Here is a 7,969-nt window from a genome sequence, read left to right as displayed (position 1 = left end):
TTTCTTATCTTTGATAACTATTGTGGTATCTTGACAATAGGGCATCTGAATTCCACTTGGAAGAATTTAGTTCTTTGATGCGAATTCAGAAGCCAGTAATACTTTTCAGCTTCTCAGTGAATAATTTTTGTTCCTTCAAATCCAGATGCCTGCCGCTGCATATCATTTGTTCCACTAAAATCCATTATATTTTAAAATACAGCAGTTGCAATCAAGGACCATTCCATTATGGCACTATGAAATGCATACTATTGTATACATTTCTGTGAAATTGTTCACTTTTTAATAAGAAAAGCAGTTTCTTGCCACAACCGCTACATGGGGAAAAAATAAATAAAAAGGTAACAAAATTAATTTTAAAAAAGGAAATTGCATCTTCATTAAAAAAATCTATTAGAGTGCTCGCTTTGGCAGCCCATATACTAAAATTGGAACGATACAGAGAAGATTAGCGGAAGGATGACACGCAAATTCCTGAAGCGTTCCATATTTTTGACTGTATGATAAAGTGGGCACAAAATTTTGAAGAACCAATAATGTTGGATACATGGGGAAAGATAAGCCCAGAATTTGAGAGAAAACTTTTACAAGATGTTTTATAGATGGCATTTAGAGCCTAAAAAACTGGCCTGTATGTATCCGAATTTACAACCTAAATGCTGGAGATGTGATTGTGCTGATGCTACATACTATCATATATGGTGGACTTGTAAAAAGGTTAAAGCATTTTGGATAAAAATATGGTGGATTATGCAAAATGTTCTTTAAAAAAAGGATAAAGTTTACCCCTCAGTTATTCTTGTTAGGCATAACTACTGATTGTACTGTTATAGAGACTAACTTGATTTTGTATTTAATAAGGGCAGCAAGACTGTTGGTGGCGCAATACTGGAAGAAGGAAGACTTGCCTACTATTCAAGAATGCACATTAAAAGTAACAAACCTAGCAGAGATGGCTAAAATATCATCATATCTCAAGGACCACTCAAGTGAGAGATACAAACTAGAGTGGAGAAGATGCATTGACTATACTCAAAATAAATATGGGACTAAGAAATTCCAGATAGTTTATGACTGAAGAAACAAGGAATGATATAATCTGTTTAGAGTTAGCCTAGCAAAGAGGAGTTAAAGCTCAAATGAAAGATGATACTAACTATCTTTAAGTTTATTTTAGAACATCTTTGTTAAAGATGTATACCCTGTATTTGTTCTGGGAAGTCGGGGAGGAAGGTTGAGGGGTGTGGGGTTCGGGTGGGGAGGGCATGGGGGGAGGTAAACATTTGTAAAAGGTTTTTTTTCTAAAATTTTCAATTAAAAAAAATCTATTAGATAGGGCTTAATGAGATGCTATCCAGATGTATTTATTACAACTCCCAGTATTTATAACGTGGGAACTGTGGAACTTTGGGAAGCTGTAGTTCAGATCTGTGAGAGGGGCAAGAAAAGGAAAACTGCTTTATGATTTATCATAATTAAAGCTAATTTAAGGATTGCCCAATTACGGTGCTTGTTGTATTTAAAGAAACTTCATTATCAACTGATTGAGCCTGCGTGGTCCAGATCTCAGCTTCATATCCATTAATATTACTCCAGCCTTCATAAAACATATTTGTTGCTTAATTAGTGTTATTACAACTGCACATAGCATTGGATTTAGACAATTATTTTATTACTCTTCCAATTCAAAATTAATTGGCTAGTGTTCGTATGGATCAATTGTGTAAATTTAATGTTTGAGGTAGTTCCTTACTGTGATTTAGAGTGATTGTTTTTCTGCACTCTGCAGGGATTCCTGTTTGAAAGATTATCATTTAGCTAGCCAAATGGTACCATTTAGCTATCATAAGGTATCATTTTAAGGAAAGTTCAAACTGCTGATTCTGTTCTACAGAGGAATTATTGAGTCTGTCATCTGCACCTCTATAACTGCCTGGTTTGGATCTGCAACCAAACAAGACAGACACAGACTTCAGAGGAGAATTAGAACTGCAGAAAAACCAATTGCTACCAACCTGCCTTCCATCCAGTAACCTGTATACTGCATGAGTCAAAAAGAGGGCTGTGGAAATATCTACAGACTTCTCACATCAGTGGTGGGTTTCAAAAATTGTTCAAACCTACTCTGTGGGTGTGGCCTCCTTTGTGGGAGTGGCTTGCCGCCCATGTGACCGGATGGGAGTGGCTTGCCACCCATGTGACTGGATATGAAGATGCCGACGACACTTGTCAGAACCACCTTAAATTACCTCACACACAGCACTGGCATGCATAAGAATATGAATATTTATAATATTTATAATATGTTCTGATTGCACTACAAACGCAGTAGTCATCCTTGCCTTTCACAGAGGCACTGAGTTTTATAAATAGGAGCATGATAGTGTAGAATAATCATATCCAAGGACCAGTGGTGGGTTTCAAGGTGGCGCAGTGGTTAAATGCAGCACTGCAGGCTACTGCTAGATCAGCAGGTCAGCGGTTCAAATCTCACCGGCTCAGGGTTGACTCAGCCTTCCATCCTTCCGAGGTGGGTAAAATGAGGACCCAGATTGTTGGGGGCAATATGCTGACTCTCTGTAAACCGCTTAGAGAGGGCTGAAAGGCCTATGAAGCAGTATATAAGTCTACTGCTATTGCTATTCTGTAGGTGTGGCCGGCTTTCCGGGTCCACTGGTGGAACCTCTTCTAACCGGTTCGGTAGATTTGACGAACTGGTTCTACCGAATAGGTGTGAACTGGTAGGAACCCACCTCTGTCTCACATCCTGAATATAAATTGTTTCAACTTCTACCCTCAAAATGATGCTATGGAGCACTGCACGCCAGAAGTAGACATAATGACAGTTTTCCCCCCCGAATGCCATCACTCTGCTAAACAACTAATTCCCACAACACTGTCAAATTATCTAATAAGACTATATTATTTTTATTCTTCTCTTTCTTCCCAGTACCTATCTCTTCCCACTTATGATTATAACCAGGTTGCTTGTATCTTTACAATTTATATTGTTTTATTTGTTTTCTAAAATAATTTGATTGCTTATTAGTAATACTATGACTATTACTAAGTGTTGTATCTTATGATTCTTGATGAATGGATTCTATTTTATTTTTCTTATGTACACTGAGAGCATCTGCACCAAAGACAAATTCCTTGTGTGTCCAATCACACTTGGCCAATAAAGAATTCAATTCAAATCTACCCTACCCTATCCTATCCTATCCTACCCTACCCTATCCTATCCTGCTTTTTTTTGGGCCATGGCTCCATCCCACAGTATATAGAACAACAGAGTTGGAAGGGACCTTGGAGGTCTTCTAGTCCAACCCCCTGCCTAGGCAGGAAACCCGACAGGATACCCTGAAAGAATAGCCAATAATTCTGTGATTTAGTTATGTGATTAAAAAACCGTTTATGCAGAAACTGTTCATTCTCACTATCCATTAGTCTACATAGCCATGTTTGCTAAATAAATAAATGAAGCAAACCCCAGACAATGAACCAAAGTGAAACAATAACCTTAAAGCAACATGCATTTATACTTGTGCCTTTAAATTGGAAGGAGTTACGGCAGGCAAAGAGTTATTTTTTTCTATTCTTTTACTTTAGGAAAAGAATAGAAAATAGTAAAAAAAAACCTAGTGAATAATAGTTGGCTTTTTTTGCTTGCTTCTTTTTAGCAGCTAAATCAGTGGTGGGTTTCAAAAATTGTTTGAACCTACTCTGTGGGTGTGGCTTCCTTTGTGGGAGTGGCTTGCCGCCCATGTGACCGGATGGGAGTGGCTTGCCGCCCATGTGACCGGATATGAAGATGCCGACGACACTTGTCAGAACCACCTTAAATTACCTCACACACAGCACTGGCATGCATAAGAATAGGATGTAAACTTGTTTTTTGAAAGGCATCTTTGGTTTGCGTTGAAACAACTTCAACACACGCAATGTTCTGATTGCACCACAAACGCAGTAGTCATCCTTACCTTTCACAGAGGCACTGAGTTTTATAAATAGGAGCATGATAGTGTAGAATAATCATATCCAATGACCAGTGGTGGGTTTCAAAAATTTTTGGATCCTCTTCTAACCGGTTCGGTAGATTTGACGAACCGGTTCTACCGAATAGGTGCGAACTGGTAGGAACCCACCTCTGAGCTAGATAGTTAATTAAGTATACTACCCAGAGGATGTTGTTGGATTGATAGCATGTAAAAAATGCAAATAAATAAATAGAGTGGTTGATTTGCCTTTATTCTCTAATGTGTAAAGGAGTATACATTTCAACATTGCCTTCAGCCAGGTAATAGCAATATATACATCTTTGAGGGGAAAATAGTACATTAGGATATTACTAGTAAAAATAAAAACAATGCTAAAATCAAATTTATAGTGCTAAAATCAGTCTTGAAGCATGTTAAAACAAAAACATCATTAAATATTTATTTATTCTACAATGCCTTTCCAGACCAAAAAAAATATTACTTGTCCAACATGTCTCTCAGGAAGGAATTTCATTAAGAGATGTCATTCCTGCTCCTTCTCTTTTTTTTTAATTCTTATTTTTATAAAAATAATGAATGAAATTTAGGTTAAATAGTGATTCGGGGTGAGCTCCTGTTACTTGTCCCAGCTTCTGTCAACCTAGCAGCTTGAAAGCATGTAAAAATGCAAGTAGAAAAATAGGAACCATCTTTGGTAGGAAGGTAACAGCGTTCCATGCGCCTTCAGTGTTTAGTCATGGTGGCCACATAACCACAGAGGCATCTTCAGACACTTCTGGCTCTTCGGCTTTGAAATGGAGATGAGTACCACCCCCTAGAGTAGGAAATGACTAGCACATATGTGCGAGGGGAACCTTTACCTTATACACCAGATAAACTCCTAAAATTATAGACCCAGAACCAGAAAAAATGATTGATCTTGTAGGCCCTGATTTTCCATGTAGACATACAGTGACTCAGAATATTGACGGACAGAAATAGAATTAAAATTGATCATATCATACTGGAAAGCCCAACATGCATACTCCTATTTTACATCTTGTTTAAAATACAAATGTACAATGTTTAAATATTTTTATTAGAAAATGAAAAGGAGAAACTTTAAAATGTGGAAGTGGATATTACGATTGCAAAGTTGCCATCGATTCTATGTTAGAAAATTAGACTATCTTTACCAACAAGCAAGCATGGTCATATAGATTTTTGAAGAGTTCTGAAGTGCTTAAGTTTCAAAATATCAAATACTTTCCTCTGAAACCAAATAAGATTGCCCTTTTAGAATCTTTCTAAGGAAATATTGCGTTTTGCCTTTTTACATTAGTGCCTGAAGTGGTTTTCTTCCTCTCTCTTTAAAAGGTATAATCCATACTGAACCAGTTGTTTTGAACAGGCCTAGACAAATATAGATTATCCACATGTAAACCAATAAGGAGAAAATAAGAAGCAATATGTGCAGTTTACAGTAGCTAAATTGTCTACAGTTTTAAGAGTTCTTTTATAATAACTGATTTCAATGCAGTTATGGTCTATTGAGTCAATGGTTTTTTAAAAAGGTTCTTGGATTTGATTTTTATCTCAGATTTTAGTAATGCCCCAGGAACTATTACATTTTACTTTAAAATACCTTGAAGTTGTATTATAAGGATTTGGTTTAACAACACTAAAGTATAGTATATTTGTGTATACATACTGTAACTGTATGCATCAGTATTTGTAAGAAGATGGCTCAACTAACATTTTTTATATGCAGTACAACGCCCAGTGACACAAAGTAAATGAAATATTACTTACAGTAATATTTATTCATTCTATCGTTGGTGCACCGATCTTGACTAAAAAAAGATTGCAAGCAAGGTTATGAACATCTACTGCATAATAATCAAGCAAATACAAGTTTTTGTTTTCAGTACCATGGACAGTAACCTCTTCATTCTATAAAGCAGTGTTTCTCAACCTTGGCAACTTGAAGATGTCCGGACTTCAACTCCCAGAATTCCCCAGCCAGCATTCGCTGGCTGGGGAATTCTGGGAGTTGAAGTCCGGACATCTTCAAGTTGCCAAGGTTGAGAAACACTGCTATAAAGCTTAGCGAGAGCACTTCTTCCTAATTAACGGAAGATAGTCCATAGCAATTAAAAATAAATAAAATAAAATAAAAGACCAAAACCTAATACGGACTTTATGCTGTATTCTGCTTTCCTGTTTAAAAAAGATATTAAGGACTTCCCCTCCCCCAAAAGAAATAGTCTTTAAAAAAAAACAATAATCTGCAAAATAGGAGAAAGGAATGTTATGTGTGTTTATCGCTTTATGCTACTTACAAAATAATAAAGGAATAAAATAAAATATAAATAAATGAAAGAATAGAATGGCACGCAAAAGAAACAGGATTTTAGCTGTTCAGTATTTTGTTATTGGCGCTTGACGGATGCCTTCTGTACAAAATCTGACATTTTATGAGCATTAGGATCAAGTCTGCTTTGTGTTTCTATGTATGAGAGTATTAAATTGTGTGGGATTTTTTTTCACTTGAGGGCAAAACCTACAGAAATACAACTATGCCTTGTATTATAAATCTACCCAGGAATATAATTAGGTTTTGCAGATTTGCAGGAGATAAGTTTGAGACTTCAAACAAGATGTTTTAAGTCAATCTCTTCAGAAATCCCTCCCTCCTCAAAGATCAAGAGAATTACAACTTTGCTTTCATATCTGTGGATTTGATCAGATGGCATGGAAATTACTTCCTGCCCCAAATAATTGCTTCACTTCCCCTTTGGTCTTTCTTTCAATCTTCCGAGTATATCAGAACTGATACAGTATATGACGTATCGAGTAAATGGAAAATGCATTGGCAATATCAATTGTTTCATAAATACTGTCAGGTAAGATATGCTGTTTTATTTCCTTTTTAAAACCTTATTATTGAAAAACCAATAACTTGCTATTTACTTTTTTTTCCAGCATACTGACTAGATATACGGCAGGCAATGAACCTAATAAAAAAGTAGAGCATTCTTCTCCTTCAGCTACCAGGCATAGCATATATCTTTAGAAGAACACTACCATTCATCTATATAATCTAGAAAAGTTGTGTACTTATACATATATACGTATTTGTGATACTGGTGAATATCTGTAGCTCAGGTGTAGGATGAGGGCAGTGGTGGGTTTCAAAAATTGTTCGAACCTACTCTTTGGGTGTGGCCTCCTTTGTGGGAGTGGCTTGCTGCCCATGTGACCAGATAGGAAGATGCCGACGACACTTGTCAGAACCACCTTAAATTACCTCACACACAGCACTGGCAGGCATAAGAATAGGATGTAAACTTGTTTTTTTAAAGGCATCTTTGGTTTGCGTTAAAACAACTTCAACACACGCAATGTTCTGATTGCACCACAAACACAGTAGTCATCCTTACCTTTCACAGAGGCACTGAGTTTTATAAATAGGAGCATGATAGTGTAGAATAATCCTATCCAAGGACCAGTGGTGGGTTTCAAAAACTTTTGGAACCTCTTCTGTAGGTGTGGCCTGCTTTCCGGGTCCACTGGTGGAACCTCTTCTAACCGGTTCGGTAGATTTGACGAACCGGTTTTACTGAATAGGTGCGAACTGGTAGGAACCCACCTCTGGATGAGGGTGAAGGTTTATTCTCTGAGCTTGAGGGTTGGTTTCCAAACGTTTTGTTACCAGGCTAAGTAACAGCATTCAGCAGATGTTACATGATGTCATGTGTGGTTCTTCTGCTTATAAGGGCTCTGTGTGGTCAGTAGGTTTTGTGATGGGGATGTCACATCAGGTGAGGGTGATCCATCACAAGATCCTGAGCTGAGGTGACCCTCAACTGACGTGAGCTCCCCATCACAAGACCTACTGACCACACAAAACCCTTATAAGCAGAACGACACTAACATCCCCTAAGCTCCACTGAAGATGTTACCTAACCTGGTAATTCAGAAACCAA

At 37.2% G+C, this 7,969-nt stretch overlaps 1 pseudogene; it reads left to right on the top strand.

Moving 5' to 3' along the window:
- Positions 1-398: 398 nt before the first annotated feature.
- LOC148043676 (U6 spliceosomal RNA) lies at positions 399-494 on the top strand (annotated as a pseudogene).
- The last annotated feature ends 7,475 nt before the right edge of the window (positions 495-7,969 follow it).

The sequence above is a fragment of the Thamnophis sirtalis genome, unplaced genomic scaffold, assembly GCF_051295495.1.
Source record: "Thamnophis sirtalis isolate CommonGarterSnake01/CBP01778 unplaced genomic scaffold, rThaSir2_p1.2 scaffold_11, whole genome shotgun sequence".
In the NCBI taxonomy this organism is placed as follows: Eukaryota; Metazoa; Chordata; class Lepidosauria; order Squamata; family Natricidae; genus Thamnophis; species Thamnophis sirtalis.
Note: the sequence above shows the minus strand (reverse complement) of the source record. Positions and strands in the feature narration are given on the sequence as shown.